General features: G+C 42.7%; 1 protein-coding gene across 6 annotated transcripts in view; it reads left to right on the forward strand.

Annotated features, from left to right (window-relative positions):
• The window catches only part of NFATC2 (nuclear factor of activated T cells 2), a 126814-nt gene that overhangs the window by 60817 nt on the left and 48898 nt on the right, over nt 1–17099 (forward strand). The gene's annotated exons all lie outside the window — the stretch shown is intronic.

Here is a 17099-nt window from a genome sequence, read left to right on the forward strand (position 1 = left end):
AACATAGAACAAAAGGATGGTCCCTGCCCCCAAAGAATTTACAGTCTAAGTCTAAAACAAGAGCCAACAGGTGGAGACAAGCAGACAGGAGAGCACCAGCAAACAATGAGAGGGATAATGCAACCCCCTGCCTCAGAGTGAGGGTGTGAGACCTAATTTATTAATGTTTATAACAGTATTTGAGATCCTTGGGTGCAAGCTGCTGGAGAAAAACTAAGAATATTTTTTTAAAGGGGTAGCTTGAGTGCTGCAGCTCTGATCTTCATAAGAAACACTGATAAGCTGTTCAGAAGCAAACAACGCCAAAATAAACCCATGGTAGGTGGGTTGTGCATCTTTCTGGTGTGCCCGTCATTGTTGCTTCTGCTTTCAGATAGCTAAGCTGCCCTAATGAGCCTATGCAAGGATTACATCTTTGTGAAGGAATTAAGCTGCACCAGCACACAGGGAAAGTACAATTATCTCTGAGTTTCACTTTGTGAAATCATGGGCCTTGTCCGCATGGGGAAATTGTGTCAAAAATTTCCCACATTGGCTGTCCCCGTTTCAGTTCCATCGGTGCTAACAAGAGTGGGCGCGCTAGTGTAAACAGGGCACTAGCAAGTATGGGCGTTTAAACACTGTACAGTGTGTACAACTGCTCTGAACATGCTTAGATGACGTGATCCTTAAAAGGTGACGTTTCAGGCCGCCCTAGCAATTCAGCTGACAGAACCAGCGGGGGTGAGGATCAGAATTTTTTTTTTTTGGCAAAAGACTAGCACACACATCTCCATGCAGTGAGAAATGTTAATGAACCCTTTCTGCTGTGAATCTGCGATTTGCTCAATCTGACAATTTTGATCTGAATTGCAAACACTCCAGAATCTGGGTGTATTTGGATGTGGGGTCAAAAGGCCAGTCTCTCCACTGAACTGGGAACTGAGGATGTATGACCTGGTGTGCAATAAGAAACAGAGCTAAAGGGCTATTAAAGTGTTTAATGATAAATTAAACTTGACTCTCTAAACTGAAACCCTAAATTTGCCATTCCTGAGATGACCTTTCAGTTTCTTCTTTGGATTTTATAGAAAACTCAACATTCATCATTAAAGAAATGAAACTCTACCCATATTTGATACTAACATACAATATGCCATAAGGAACAATGGTAAATGTTACTGGATTTTGTGTACAAACTATTTCACTACATCAAAGAGGGCATTATAGATTTTTCCCTGGGCAACTCATTAGGTGATAGGCTGAAATATTTTTGGCTGGCAATGTTAAAATAACCGGTGCTTGCTCTGTTGTACTGACCACAACACAAATTGATGAACTCACTAACCAGTACTGTATAAAAGACTGTTGTTTTAAGACTGGTACAGGAAATGGTAGCAGGAAGTGAACTTCAGTGGCTGGGCGCTACAGTTAAGCACTGTAATCTTGAGCTCCAACCACGTACTGCATTGCATGCTTTTATTAAGAAGGCATCTCAGAACTAAGGGCCAGATCCTCAGTTGGCGTAAGGCATTATATCTGAGTGAAGTTAATGGAGCTACACTGATTTACATCAGTTAAGAATCTGGCTGAAAGTGGGTTAAGATTTGCACTTACTTGGTTCTAACTCAAGTAAATATAACACTTGAGTCTATAAAACTTGATAAGGGAGCAAGTGATTCTGCAGATAAGAATTCATTTTCTGAGGCCAAATTATTCTTTTTATGTTGACGTTGGTAGAGGCGGGCTCCAATGTTGGAGAAGGGTTTCAAAAGTCCAGAAATTCAAGGCTGTCCATGTTTTGGTTGAGCCTCGATCTTACTAGTAAAATCTATGTAAAAAAAAGTTCTGGAATTTCCCTTTTAGATTTGTTTTAATTACCATGTAGTAATTTGCAAATTACATGCCTTCAGTTGCATTGTATTTACTCCCATTTTGTGTGCTCGTTATTGCTGCTTTCTGCAAGTGGTAGGAAAGCTTCATATTCCTGTGGGAGAATTGTAGATATGCATGGTGTTTTCCTTTGCCAAACTCTTATGGTGGCCACATGAACATCATGAATCATCTGTAGGACAATGCAGGAGATGGAAGAACAACCCAAATGGAAAGTGTATGTCTTTGGAGTAGATCCACCATAAATCTTTCATTAACTCAGCTATACAGTATAGGGAGAGGAGGTGGCTGCCTCTGTGCCCTTTGAACTTGGTGCCGATGTTGAGGTCTCTGATGCACTGATGCTTAAAGTCCATTTAAGAAAAATCTCCCCAACCCTCCAGATTCAGACAGCAGAGTCCTGATTTTTTTCTCCCCCTGGAGTCTGTCTATCTCACATTTCTGAGGTTCCCATCTCTGTGGTATCTAAGGCTCCAATCCGGTAGCAATGTATATACACGGACCCCTGACTCTATATGGAGACCAACTGACTTCAAAGGAGCTGCATGTGGCTGCCCAGTCTTGGCCGCTGGGGACAGGGGTCCAGCATGCTGTGGGGGAGGGGCTACGGCTCGCTCAGCCCCTGTCCCTGGCAGCTGGGTCCGGGCGGGGAGCAGCCCACTGCTGCCCTAGCTGCTGGGGACAGGGGCCAAGCGAGCAGGAGCACCTTCTCCCCCCAGCATGTTTCTGGCTCACTTGGCCTCTGTCCCCGCCATGGCTGCCAGGGAGAGTAGCTGAATGTGTGTGGGGGGAGAGGGGGAGGTGCAGGGAGAGAAGGTCAGAGCCTCACCCTGCAGGTAATATGGGGCGGGGAGAGCATGGTGGCGCAGGGCCGGGGGGAGAAGGGATCACTGGGCAAGGTAGACACGTGGGGTGGTCACATGTCCTCCCCTTTAGATTGTAACCCCCCCACACCTCATATGGGGAGGCATGAATCATCTATGACTGCAAGGTCGATATTATCTCTTTGTACACATGGGGGAACTTGAGGCACTTGCAGAGTCAACACAGAAAAGACGTGGCAGAGCCAAGATGAAAGCTCAGGACTCCCTGACTGCCAACCCTCTTCTCATTCCACCTGCAGGAAGCTATACAGAGTCTGCTGCTTCATTTTTGAAGGTGTCTCAGTAGAATTCACTATGTCATGCAAGGGACGCTTAACTACAAAATATACTGCAGGCGATAATCCTGCCCTACCAGTGGGAGTAAAAAAATGGTCTTCAACAGGGTTGCTTGCACCAGTGTAAGGAATAGCAGAATTTGGCCCACTAGAAATTTTCTCTGCTGCTCTCTGCTTCCCACAGTCTGCCCTATGCAGAATGGGAACCTAATAATGTTAAAGTTTTTAGATGAACTTTGCAACCCATGATATCTGAGCAGGCTTCAAATTAGGCAGTTTACACTTCCCTGGTAGCTACAAAAGTGGATAGTTTTTTCATCCTGATTTACATCCAGTCTCAGGGACCCCACCACCATCTCCACTGAGACCCCAGTCTCAGTGACCCCACCACAGTGAATCCAAAAGGAAAGTCCCTGCTCTGTTAAGAAGCATATCTCTTCATTGCTCTGTTCTTCTTTATTATAGCACCATAGCCCCCAGTCATGGACTGTGACCCAACTGTAGTAGGCACTGTGCAAACAGAACAAAAAGTCGGTCCCTGCCCCAAGGAGCTTACAAGCTAAGTATAAGACAAGGGACAAAAGATGGAGACAGGCAGACAGGGGAGCACAGGGAAACAGTGGGACAATATTGGTCAGCATGACAGGCTGTGCTCTCTGCACACCAGCAGCTTAATGGTTGTCAAGTTTTTTTAGGGCTCAAAGCAAAAGAGAGTGTTGAGGAAGGATTTGAAGGTAGATAATGAGGTAGCTGTGCAGATGTTCACAGGGAGCTGCTCCCAAGTGTAGGGGGCAGCCTGGGAGAAAACACAAAGGGCTTGTTTGAAAATTTTAACAAGTGGGCAATGGAGGCTGGCATCAACAGCTCAGTCATGAGTGACAGATGCCAGGTAGGGTGAGTATTGGCTACGATGGGCCTTGAAAGTGAATACAAGCAACTTGTGTTTGATGCACTAGAGAGGCGGGAGCCGGTGGAGTTATTCAAAGAGAGGGGTGCCTTGACCAAAGTGATAGGCTAGGAAAATGCTCTTTGCAGCAGCATTCTGATTGGATAAGAGCAGGGCAGGTCTGCACTTGTCAAGGCCAGAGAGAAGGCTGTTTCTGTAATCAAGATGCACTATGATAAAGAGCCTGGATGAGCATTTTAGCTGTGTGGAGGGATAAGAAAAGCCGTGTCTTAGAGATGTTATGCAGAAAGAATTGGCAAGATTTAGCCATAGCCCGGATGTGAGGATCTCGAGAGAGGTCTGAGTTGAAGAAGATGCTCAGGTTATAGGCCTGTTTGATGGGCAGGATGATGGTGTTATCCCTAGTAATTGAAAAAGGAGGTAGTAGGGAATGTTTTGGGAGGAAGTTCAGAGCTGTGTTTTAGCCACACTTAACTTGAGCTGGTGGCTGAACATCCACAATATGTCAGAGAGATTGTTTGGGTATAGCTGTCACAGAAACTACTGTAACTGCTCTTGTGCACATATACATGTTCTTCTAATTTGTGTGAGGAAGTCCCTGATTGTATACACAAAATGGGTGATTGCATGTTCAAATGTGCCTAATAAACCATCTGTGCTCCATTTGCCTGCTTTGCACAAAGTAATTGTACACATAGGTAGACATGCAAATACGCAAGCCAAAGTTTTTTGAATACCCATCCCTCTAATAATAAACAACTGAGTTCATTTGCGCTATTTCTGTTGCTGATTTCTAACAACACCAGCACAGCCTTCACCACACACATCAGTACGCTGACACTGGGCAAGTACGTCCAGTTCTCAGAAATATATCACGGCAATTGTAAAAATAACAGATTTTACAGCAATTTTTCTGTCAAGGATTGCACTCTTTAAATATTCCAGGAGCGTATCATTCAAAGCAGGTGAGCGTAGGGGCAGTTTCTATTGTTTGGCATTTCTTCTCTAAAGAGGAAGATAAACTGGACGTAATGATGCCTGTTGTCAATCCTACTAAAATGCAATATATGCAGCTGTCTACCATAGTTTAAAGGAAACTGTGGCTTTTATAATCTCTGCCTCTAGTTGAGGAAATGTGGATTGCCACTATAAATGTAGTTAAAATGAACAGCTGCTGATCAAATAAGAAAAGCTCAATCTTAACTCTCTCTTTACTTAGAGCCTGACATCTAGTGGTCCTGAGGACCCTCAGTTCCAGTTGAAGTCAGTGGGAGCAGCAAGTGCTCAGTTTGTAATGGGAGTTCAGGATTCTCAGCATCTCAGAGCATCAGGTCTTTTAGCTCTATGATGCCAGGTTGCAAAGGGGACGGGGGGAAGGGGAGAGTACAGAAACCATGCAAGGACAGAAACTAAACATGGTGGCACCTTGAGGACAATTTTTTTGGTGGGGCCTTAGCTGGACATGGGCACATCAAGGGCTAAATCCTGTTGAGCACCTCCAGCTCTCATTGAATCCAAATGAATGCTTCAGATGTTGCTCTTAAAATCTGGCCCTAATTAAGGCCACTTCTGGAAGTGCCCTTCTGTGCTTTGCTGTAACTGGCGTGCTGTTTGGTGACATACAGTTTTGCTGGTGTGCAGAGCCCTGCCAGAATGTGCACATAGGCATTCTGCAGTCCCTACCTGCCAACATCCTTTAATTTAAACACATGCACCCTCATAGATTCAGGCACAAACCAGTAGCAGCACATGCCCTTCCAATGCTAAAGTTTTACTTTCACAGTTCCAACTTATGGCCTGAAAATGCATGCAATTGTGCCATTAATTCAAATGTGCAGTTAGTTATTTATATTGCAGTAATGCCTTGGAGTCCCAGTCAAGGGAGGGCCCTATTGTGCCCAAGTATAAAGAAGACACTCTCTGCCCTAGAGCAATGTCCCTCTTCTCTTTTTCGTAGTGCTAAGTCTAAAGTAGGTGAGAAAAAGGGGAACAGCTACCTCCTAATAATCCTCCCAGTTTATTAATGATCACTCCGGTCACCTCAAAAACGTCCAAGGGAAATACAAAAATTTCAGGCCATTTTCAACACCCTGGAAAATTCAGGATCCACAATAAAGCACTCCCATTTCTCCCCGCAGAAAGGTTTGCTTTCTGACCCTCGAGTACAACCTGCAGGATTCCAAGGAAGCCCCAGTAAATTCTGAGAGCAAATTTCAAACTCAAAGGAATTGAAATGGGAAAATCTAAATTTTGAGTGGCCAGAGCAAGAGAACATGACTTAAAGAGATTACAGTTTAACATACCACTCTCTGATTTTATAAGAATCTCACCATGCACATGCACACACACCACTGTCTGCTTTCATAACTCACTGAACCCAGAACTCAGCATCAGGAACAGGAATTTGATTCAGTTTTTCAGTAGAAGAGGCCAGAAAAGGAGTTGTAGACTCCGGGAAAAGCAACAGGCTCAGTAGATCTGAGCTTGTCACCTTTGAACATGGGATTACTCAATTGATTATGGATCGACAAGATTTTTCCCAGGGACTATATGAAATAAATGTGCTACAATGCTAGTATTGCTCCTTTCTTAGTGCACCGGATTGCTAGGATTTTCTCTGGTCCTCTCATTTTGTGGCTGCAATCCATCTTTTTAAGGCTGGATGCTTCTGGATGCACATCCTCCCCCAATACACCCCTGCAGAGCAGCGGCATGGTTCAGGGGAATAAATTATACTTCTCTGTGCGGGGAGTCCCCCCTGCTTTTTATATTAGTTAAAGGTGACCGACTGCCTTACAAGTTAATCTCCTCTCCTTATGGCTTGCACGCCACCAAAGAAAGGTATCTGCAGAACTGAGAGTGGAGCCCAGAGCCCAGCTGGGAGGGTTTGTTGCCAAAAGAGGTCAGGTTTCAGCATGAACTGTAGAGGGCAGTGCTTTGGGTGAAGAAAGACAAAGATGCCTTGATAAATGCCCGTGCTTGAGCATTTGGCTGAAGAGGCGCATCAGCCATCAACATGCCACATGCTTATTATGTCGGCCTTCATGGCAGCTTAAAGTCTGCCTTTTTTCTGTTGAGCAGACGGGAAGTTTCATTGGTAAATGGAACGCTCTTCTTTTCTCAATCTAACAGTTGCTGAAAAAGCACTGCCAACCGTTCTAGCTGCAGGCTTTAGCTTGGGTGTGATGTGTAGCGCCCCAAGCATTCTCACACTCCAGGGGGAAGTTGTCAGATGTTAAAGCGGGGATCCCAAAACCTCACTGCAAAATGGGGGAACGGAGGGGGAGGAATTTAAGGATACATTCACCAAGTATATATTTATATTTTAAAAATGCGGCTGCAGAAGCTGAGTTGCCATAGCTGTGAGAGACTCACTGAGACACAGTAGAATCCAGTGTTTTGGAAGGTTTCCCCGTATGACACAAGGTTTTGGAATTTTACAGCTGGTAAATCCTTATTAACACAGGCAGCCACTACTGGCTTGGATTCCCTGGCTCACTGTTTACTATGGGGGCTCTGGGTGGAAGCAGGCCTGTTCCTGATTATTCAGCTTTGAAACTTAATTGTTTAAAGAGCATATTTAAAAAAAAAAAAAGACGTTTCTTGGAATAAACAAAAGGCAGCGAGAGAAGCTCCCATCACCTGTTGAAAGCAAATTGATCGTATAAAATGCTGGCGTGGGTAGTGGAATTCCTCATTCTCCCACTTAGTCATCGCATCCTGGTGTGACTCATTTTCTTATATGGAGGTTCCCAGTGGTTTTATTTTGAGTGGAGCTTTTGTTTAATAAAATATAGAAATATGTGTATGATATATATTTATTAAAAAAATGAAGTATATTTCCATGAATTGGCCTAAGGAATTATTTGGAACAGCTCTGGAACTACAATCTGCCCCTGCTGTTTCACTACTCAACTACTATATTTGTTTCATTGCAACTCAAGTCGAATTCCTTAAACAATAGACTCGGGGACAGCTCCTCTAAGACTTGTTCTCACTGTACCAAATGTCAGACTTGGGGTGGGGTTGAATGGTGGATGACTAATTCACTGGCCTTTTACCTCCCAGACCCTGACATGTATCTTTGGCCTTGATGACTCAAATTCAAGTCCTCAGTGAAATGAAAGCACTGGCTTCAGCTCACCACAAACACATCTTTATTAACCGCAATGGGAGTTTTGATCCAAAAACAAAAACAAAACAAAAAAATCCACAGCATTCAACCCTTATGAAGAACTAAGTGGCCCATTTCGGGTGAGCTCTAAATGTGTTCCAGCTGCAGTAACTCTAACTTTGAGAGTTATCTCTAAGACAGTGGAAGCTCCCGGGGAGCACTGCCTAGGGCCACGTTCTGACCTCACTATCAGTGGTGTGACTCAGAGTAATGCCATTGGCTGAGATCAGATGCCATCCCCTAACAGTGTCTCCCAGGACGTTTCTGAACATTCCATAAGTGGATTCTGTTCCATCAGTGGAGTTGGCAAAGTTGTGATAGTTTTTGTTCTCGGGGCATCTTGAAAAATTTTCTAGGGTCTTCTTGATGGGAGGTGGGGGGCAGCCTATCGCCCGCTCATAAAAAGTCAGAGACATATTAATCTTCATGCATCTTGGAAGCGCTTCCAAGAAGCACTGTGAATAGCCAAGCCCAGAGGCAATTATATATAGATGTTTAGTGATGAAGCAACTGTCCTACCAGCCATGCTCAATTCCTTTAGAAGTTGACGTGGGCTTACTGTGTGATGAAAAGTTAACAGTGTCCCATTAAATATTTGATGTGATCCTTAAAAGGCAATGTACATTTTCAATTGAAAATCACCTACCAGCTGCTATAGAATCCACAGAATAATATGGTTAGTCTTCAGTTGGTGAGAACTGTGAAGAGAATTTCTTGAACATCTCAGTCCATCAGTCATGCCAGCTCAGCTAAGGCAGAAAGCTCATTTTCCTGCTAGTTAACAATCTAACGTAATGAATAACGGATCGTGAATAATGTGCAAAGGCTGTAACTGGTTCGAGAAAACTTATTTGACTAATTAAGAAAAACAACTACAAGGGACCTGCAGAGGATCATGCAAAGTTTTCCTAATGCAGATTGACACTTTCATTTTCCCCCAAAGTTTGAAGCAAGACTTTTGGTCCGATCATGGTTTGGGCTAGAAAGGTAGAATTACATTCTTCTAACAACTCATTCATTTCTACAGAGAGTGCTGACACAATCAGATCTCTCATCAGGGCTTAGTGCTAAAGCTCACTGCCCTGAAGCAGTACAAAAATCAGCTATTTCCTGAACATTTCACTGCACTGTATGTTAGCGACTTGCCAACTAAGACAAACCATTAAATGAACAAATACAGGGAACCACACCGGTAAAAACTGAGAAGTCGGCTATCAAGGCCACTGTGGCTTAGAGGTCTAAATCCAGCTCCATTTACCTTCTTTAGTTGATCTGCTGGCCCTTCAGCTAGGCAGTCCGAATTCTATATATAAAATCCTCACACAGAATTCAAGAGACTCTTTGCTTATGTGGACCCTGGCAAGGAGCTGGTTTGGAGCTGGGCTCATCTACTATGTCTTTGGGTAGTAATGGCAATGCGTTTTCAAGTGCATGTCCTTTCAGGGATAGAGCAGCCACTGATTTTAGGTAACAGGGCACACAGGGGCTTCATTGCCACTCTCATGTGCTTATGAAGACTTAGTAAACATGATGATAAAGGGGTGAAAAAATCATGAAAGTAGGGTTAGCTACAGTGCATTATGTCCCCTTTTTTAGAAATAGGTGTTCAGGGTCAGAAATAAACTCCTACCAAGCCTTCAACAGAATACAGAACTGAATAGATTCCAATGGTTTTGAAATGTATTTTCCACCACCACCCTCCACTTTAAGTTTCCTTTCTGGGGCCAAATTTTAGGTCAGGTTCTGTAATCCATTCCAGTTACCTATGTGCACAATAAGAAAAGGCGACTTTGGAAAATATACCTGTCCTTTTCTAGGGCAGTTAGCCTGTTCCATGAAGTGCAGGAACCCATTCTGACGGCTTGTTGCTTTGCTTTTGTGGCCTCCTTACTTCAGTACACAGGTGGAGAAGTTTTGATTCTATCCAGCAGAAGGCAGTGTTATACACACACGCTTGGGGGTAAAGTATCAGCCGGGTTGATGCCCAGTTTTCTCTGTTAGCAAGCAGAGAGGCGACTGAAAATGTGTTTCTATCTAACGCATGGATAGAGCATGATTATGCTATCTAAACACTATGCAGTTCCTCCAGTACTGACATTGAGCATGTTGCTCAGTGGGGAAGAAACCTATTTACATCCAGCTATAAAAGCAGGCTTGAGAGAATTAGATTTTTATTTTTTTTTCTAATTTCAATAGATAATATTGATATTATTTTTAAGCCTTTTTTCAATTATTAATTTAAATTTTCACAGTTGCAGGGAATTATGTGGCGTGGATTAGACAAGAGAGGGGTCTGAAAATAATTACTTTGTCTCCCTCTAGTGGTGGCTAAGCCAGCTAGCGATTGATGAGGCTGCTACAGGTTGGCTAGGCGACACAAGTCTTTTAGCTCAGGCAATAGAGGCTTATGCATTTATCTCAAAAGGTCCCAGGTTGATCCCTGCTGACGACAACCGAGGGGGTCAATGTTACATTTACAACCATTAAAACACAAATTGTCAACATGTCCTGTCAAAATATATTGCCTTAGATCCATGTCTAATACGTTCTCAAGCAGCTTTTTTCTGACTTTGCCTATCTGTAAATTTTGAGCATTCGCAGGGGAAATATTTTATTTGTCGGTTGGTGTGTGTGTGCGCATGGTGAAATCAACATTTATTGATATTTACTGATAAAAAGTGAATCCTTCCAAGCCTATAGAAAGGCTATAACGTCTCAATCTCAGCTGGGACCTATAGATTTTATTATAATATAGGTATTAGTAACCCATGCATCTCTCAGTGCATCCACCTTCCTGGTAAAAATTCCACTTTTTCAATAGAGGGACAAGGTGGGTGAGGTAATATCTTTTATTGGCCCAGCTTCTGTTGGTGAGAGAGAGAGAGAGACATGGCTACAGCTACACTGCATACATCTTTTTAATAGCTCATTTTAAAATTTTGCTTTGATCTCTCTCTCCCCTTCCCTCCCCACACATTTATGCATATTTCATGCTGGTGAAATGTGTTGTGTTGGCAGCTGTGTGGAAAGTATTCTGTGTTCAGGGCTTCCCCAGATTGCCCCATCAGTGAACCCAAGAGAAGCCGTCTCTGTTTCACATTTTATTCAGATTTTCAGTTACCTTTCTGGGTGTGCACAATTCAGAGGTTTCTTTTTATTATTATTGTTGTGAAAAAAATAGGTTAAAGTGGGGCTCTTTTTAATGAATGCAGCCATTAATGTATGGCCTCATGGCCTCTGCCAGAAGCTCGCTCCACTGATCATAGGGGTTAAGGGAAAAGCAAATATTGACCATCTAAAATTAGGGTTTGTATGTGCATGACTATAAAAGAAAAGCAGCAAGACAGATGGAGCATGGCACATGATATTTAAGCATAAAGGTCAGTGCATGAGCTGCAAAATGTTTATATTCAACAGCGTTTCAATGCTTAAAGAACAGGAATTGTCACTGGTGACAGAGTTGGTAGGAAAATGTTTAATGGCTGTGGGCATAAATAGATCCATGTAGAAGCATCCGTCATCATTAGAATGATAACCCCCAAATAAATACATTTCTTGTTTACTTGGCGTTAGCCTCGTTCCCACTCTTAATCCCCATGGACTTTGAACTCAGTCTAAACATCATCTGACTTTTATGCCTGGATTCATTAGGTTTCAATGCAGTTTCAGTGGCTCAGTCACTAAATCAAATCAAATGTTGTTGTGGTTTGCGTATGCTTCACAGGCCTCTTGAGTATTGAACATGACTCTGAGGCCTGTGTTGCCTTTGTTTTATGCATTACTGACGGCGAAAAGTCTCTGCCTGTAGTACTTCTATGCCCAAGGTAACTCTGTTATATGAACACTGGGGTACAGCACACGATCTAAGATGATCATATTCTGTAATGAGGAAGAATAGTGTCAAAAGTCCCATTTAGTTGCCTTAGTTGTTATTAGGGATCGGTCATACTGCATTGTTTAGATGACTCAACGTTATATGCATGTGCCCGCTGGCTTTGAGGGTTAGTTAAGGAACTGTTTAACCCATGCAGTTCTGAGAGTAAGACTAGCCCCCAGACTTGTCGCTAGAAATATACCAGTCAGCTTTTGGTTTTACAAATAGGATTTTCTTGGCTAATTTGACATTCAACTGTATCCTAATTCTTAACTCCTCTCCAAGTTCAAGAATTTATAGTTCTTAACCTACACCAGGAAAATCTCATAACAGTTCATAAACTCCGCTATGTGTCAAACAAGCCTCTAACCTTCACGTTGTCCAAAGGTGTCATTTTAAGTACTGGCTGGAACAATGAGTGCCCAGCTTGTCACCCATGAAGCCCTGGCTTCAAATGTGAAGGCAAGAAAAGGTCTAAAATGAAAATTAATTGAACAGAATCTGTAGTGAATTTCCACATCACACGTGGTCGTTTGAAGATGCCAAGGGCGGAAATAGCAAGTATCTGGCTTTGAGGCACTGGCAGTAATATGGAGAACCAGGACTGTAATAAAAGGAGGTTTTGCATGTCGAGAGTTGAGGTGCTTTGGCAGAGCTGGGTGGAGACCCAGGACTAGGACAGCAGGCGGTGCTTTGGCAGAGTGGTGTATGGGACAATGCACTACAGCAAGTGAAAAATGAAGTACATCACCAGATCAGTGTAAACACCATTGTAAGAGGTCTGCCTCCAGCTGTGCTTTTCAACTGCTTTAACCCTATCCTTCAATTCCTTGAGCAGAAAAAAATCCCCAGTCAACTCCTAATTGATTGATTTATAAACTATTTTACGGTAAGATACTTTTTGCTGTTGATCTCCTCCTCCTCTTACATTCAGAGGAATCGCAGTAACAATCTCTTTGGTATTTTTGATTTACGAGGAATCCTTAATAGCTAGTATGATGGCCTTTCACCATAACGACCAGCTACAAAGGGAATCCTTCAGTAAGGGCTGCTTTTCAGCATGAGGTGCCCTTGTTTTTGCTGGAGTAAACCCAGAGCTGCCACACACACCAAAAAAAAAGGTGTTTTCATTTCAACTGCCTCTATAGGTTTCAGCAGTAAATGTGTTAACAGGAGCGTAGCTGTAACCTGTGACAGTCCACAGCAGTGGCCAAAATAAATGCTCATTATTAAAATTCTGGAATCCTCTCCATTAATTTACACAGTGGTCCTCTGGGATGTTAGGGCTAAGCAGCAAATCGGGTGAGAGACTTGCAGACTCTAATTACAGCCTGCTTGTGCTGTCTGCACTCTGGAAATCCATTACTGCGTGTAAGATAGAAGAGACAAGGGGCTCACTTTGGAGAAACTGAGCTGTTCAGTACTAAAAGGAAATTATTCAGCATTTTCTTCCTGTAGAGTAACAACAAAAAAAGTATCCGAGAGGGTGTTAAAGATGACAATAAATAAGAAAATGTTGGCACCTAGCCCCAGATTTTCATAACCTATGCATATCTGCAGTCCCAGTTTGCACTGCAATTGTTGTGTAGGCATTTGTGTTTGATTGCACGTGCAAGAAACTGAGTATCTAACTGGGCATTTTTGCATTCCAGTGCTGTGATTGTCCAGAGTATCCTGGTGACAGACTGGGCAGTTCTGAAAAATCTGTGCCTCCAGATTTTAGACAAAGGGGTAGATTGTGCCTTTAGGCACAGCTCCGGGCAGTGCATAAACTATACAACTTCAGGAGTAGTCCCAAAGGAGGGCCTGTGACTCAGAGACATGTTGAGTCATAATTCCTCCCCTGACGCTGTCTTGTTGGGGGAGAGAGGAGGGAGAGTGATTTACTGCTCACTTGTAACAGTAGTAAACTGCTACATAGTCCTTGCATTGGCTCAGCTACTCTGTCCAGCGAGTGGGGTGGATGGAGCCCAGACTCCAGCCATTTGAACACTCTCTCCGCTGCAGGGAGGGAGTAAGTGGGTGAGTGGCCCCACTTATGCCTGTGCACCCAGATCCAGCAAGTCCTTAGAATGGATGTAAGGGGGATTCTTTCTCCCTCTTTGAGAGGCTGTTTGAGTCAGGGCCTCGCCTGGGTAGTAATTCAGTAGTAGTAGTAGTAGTAGTGGTAGATTACACCAACTCCAGTAATTCCATCTGGGCTACAAATCCCCCTGCACTTTCAACTGGATTGAGTATTCTTCACTTTCTGCTCTCCAGTGTGTAGTGATGCTGCTACACACTGTTAAACAGCAGCCATATTCCACCCCAGAGGTGGGTGCATTTCAGAAGTGGGTGCCCCTTATCTACCTCATAGGGGTGCTGACTTAATTACTTGTTGTTGGATAAGTGCTTTGAGATCATTGGATGAAAGGCACTATAGAAGAGCCACATACTGGGCCAAATTCATCCTGATGGCAGCCGGTGGAGTTACACTGGGATGAATATGGCATGTGGTTGTTATTATTACTTAGGGTATTACTTCAAGCTGGAAGGTGTAAAGTCCAGCAGGAGGAGTCATACCTACTTTAGATCTTATCCATCTCGTGCACCAAAAATAGAAGGTTTCAGAGTAGCAGCTGTGTTAGTCTGTATCCGCAAAAAGAAGAACAGGAGTACTTGTGGCACCTTAGAGACTAACAAATTTATTAGAGCATAAGTTTTTGTATGCATCTGAAGAAGTGGGCTGTAGTCCACGAAAGCTTATGCTCTAATAAATTTGTTAGTCTCTAAGGTGCCACAAGTACTCCTGTTCTTCTTTTTGCAAAAATAGAAGGGTACCAGCAGCAACGTAAATAGTGGGAGGGGCTAGCTGTCCTGAGTACACACCTAGCATCTTGGATGGGCACATACTCAGGGCAGTGCATACCACCCTGGCTATGCTCAAGCACAAGTATGTCTCCTGGAGTTGGAATTAGCCTCTGCTTATGGGAGGAAACGGATTAGACATCCAAGTGCAACTGTCACGCCAGTTCTCATTAGCCACGTGGCGTGGAATACAAAGAGAAAACAAAGAGCATAAGCGGTGCAAAGTGCATTAAATAAAACACAAAAATCCTCACAGTCCTCTTCCATTTTCCTTCATTCTTTGCTTCCATTTGGACCAGAAGCAGAAGAGAGAGGCTGCTCTTGTAGAATTTCCAGGCATCAGGAAAAATAAGAAGTCTTATGAGAAGCAGTTTTCATTAGATTTCCACCCCAGTTCTGTAGACCCAAAGTGTATGTATAAGCTTCTGGGAAACCTTCCAACAGAACCTCACTTTTGGAGATTCTCCCTCCCCTCACAGCACAAACACTCAGCTAGTGGCTGAACTGTTGAAAGAGTTTTGGGTGCTGGCTCAGTGATTTGGATGCACAATTCCCATAATTCATATTAATCAAATTCTCAGCGAGCTATTAGGAGTTTTTACACTCCATCAAAATTTTTAAAGCAAATCACCTGATTAAAAACCCAATGCAATGTACTGAAAATGTTAGCGGCAGGGCTCAAAGTCTTTAAAAAAAAAAGCAGCTTCCAAATTTTTGGGGGGGTCAGTGAAAAAATCTTCCTGGCTAGATTGAGCCCCTAATTTGTGCACTAGTACTAAAAATGCATGTGCAAAACCCCTGCATTGACCATTTGGACATGCAATAGCTTGCCTGGCATGTGTACACATGGTAATTGGGCGCACAATTGGATACCTATAGTTTTTTAATCCTACTAATTTAATTCTACTAATATAAAAACTTTTTTTATTGTCACATGCTCTAAATATGCTTTAGTGCATTCAAGTAAATGCCCTACAGCATGTGTAGAGTATATATTACAGTAAATGGATAAGATAAATTGCTCTTAGTAGGTAGGTTTTATTTTCCTGTGTGGCCCATTAAGAGGTGGCTCAGAAGCATGCAAGCAGTACAACTAATAAAGATATTAAGGTGGGTAGATTTATGTAGGCATCGTACACAACGTATGGTCCAATCATGAAGGTTCTAAGGAGACATTTATTTCTGTTTCTGCAAAATTTAATTTCAGTCCAACAGTTTACATTTCACACACAAAACTTGGGATGCCATTTTATCAATGTGCAGTAGTACGCGGAGTTTTACAGTAGCAGACAGTGAGCTAAATTGGTGTTAATGGACACCCACGTACTGTTGTGAGGAATGTCCCAGGCTGATGCAGGTACAGTACATAGAATGCAGTGGCAGAGCAGTGTATATATAATCTGTTTTAGACGGAGATGTAAAAAATATGTGTAACACAATCAAAGTCACATTGCACCTCATAGAGACTAAATATGCAATGACCCCAAAGCCCTCAGCAGTCTCAAAAGTAACTGCCAGGCACTTCACAGGACATATTTTTACTATATTTCTTTGAACAGCCCTTAAATGAAAAATTATTCAGGGTATATGACTTACCTAATATTGTTAGCCTTGAGTTGCTAAGAGACTTTGGACTATGCTACTGATAATGCTAGAAAACAACAGAAAGAGAGAAAGCAGATTGAATTACTGTGGGCCAAATTCTGCTCTCAGTTATATCCGGGTAATTCCATGTAACTCACTGGAAGTGCACGAGTGTAATAGGCAGTAGAAAGAAGTTCTGTGTTTCAGTAGCCATCATTATGGAGGTGGTGGATGTATTGCTAATTAGAGCATATACAGTAAATCCTCAATCCATTATAGTTGGATAACCCAGACAGTGAATGTCTACAGGCATTGTTAGAAGTTTGGAGTAAAGACATACTGAAGGTGCATATCTAGCTATAGGTCATTTTTATTACTAGCTAAAGTAGATGGGTTGATAGATAGCTATCATGTACATTTAGGCTTCATGTTGTACATATCAGAAACCCCTATGAAACAGGAAGAGGACACAAATAGCACAAAGAAATCAGACACCTTGTAACTGTCTTCCCAACTATGGTTCTTAAAAAGCTTGGGTAGAATAAAATAAAACAAATAGATGAGTTGTCTTCTAATAATAACAACAATGTTCCCTCTTTCCCTTCACCTGGGGTAATATCTTTTTTCCTGTTTAAAAAAAATGCAGTAACAATTTGTCCCTATAAACTACTCCTAGAGAAAG

The sequence above is a fragment of the Malaclemys terrapin genome, chromosome 12, assembly GCF_027887155.1.
Source record: "Malaclemys terrapin pileata isolate rMalTer1 chromosome 12, rMalTer1.hap1, whole genome shotgun sequence".
NCBI classification, from domain to species: Eukaryota; Metazoa; Chordata; order Testudines; family Emydidae; genus Malaclemys; species Malaclemys terrapin.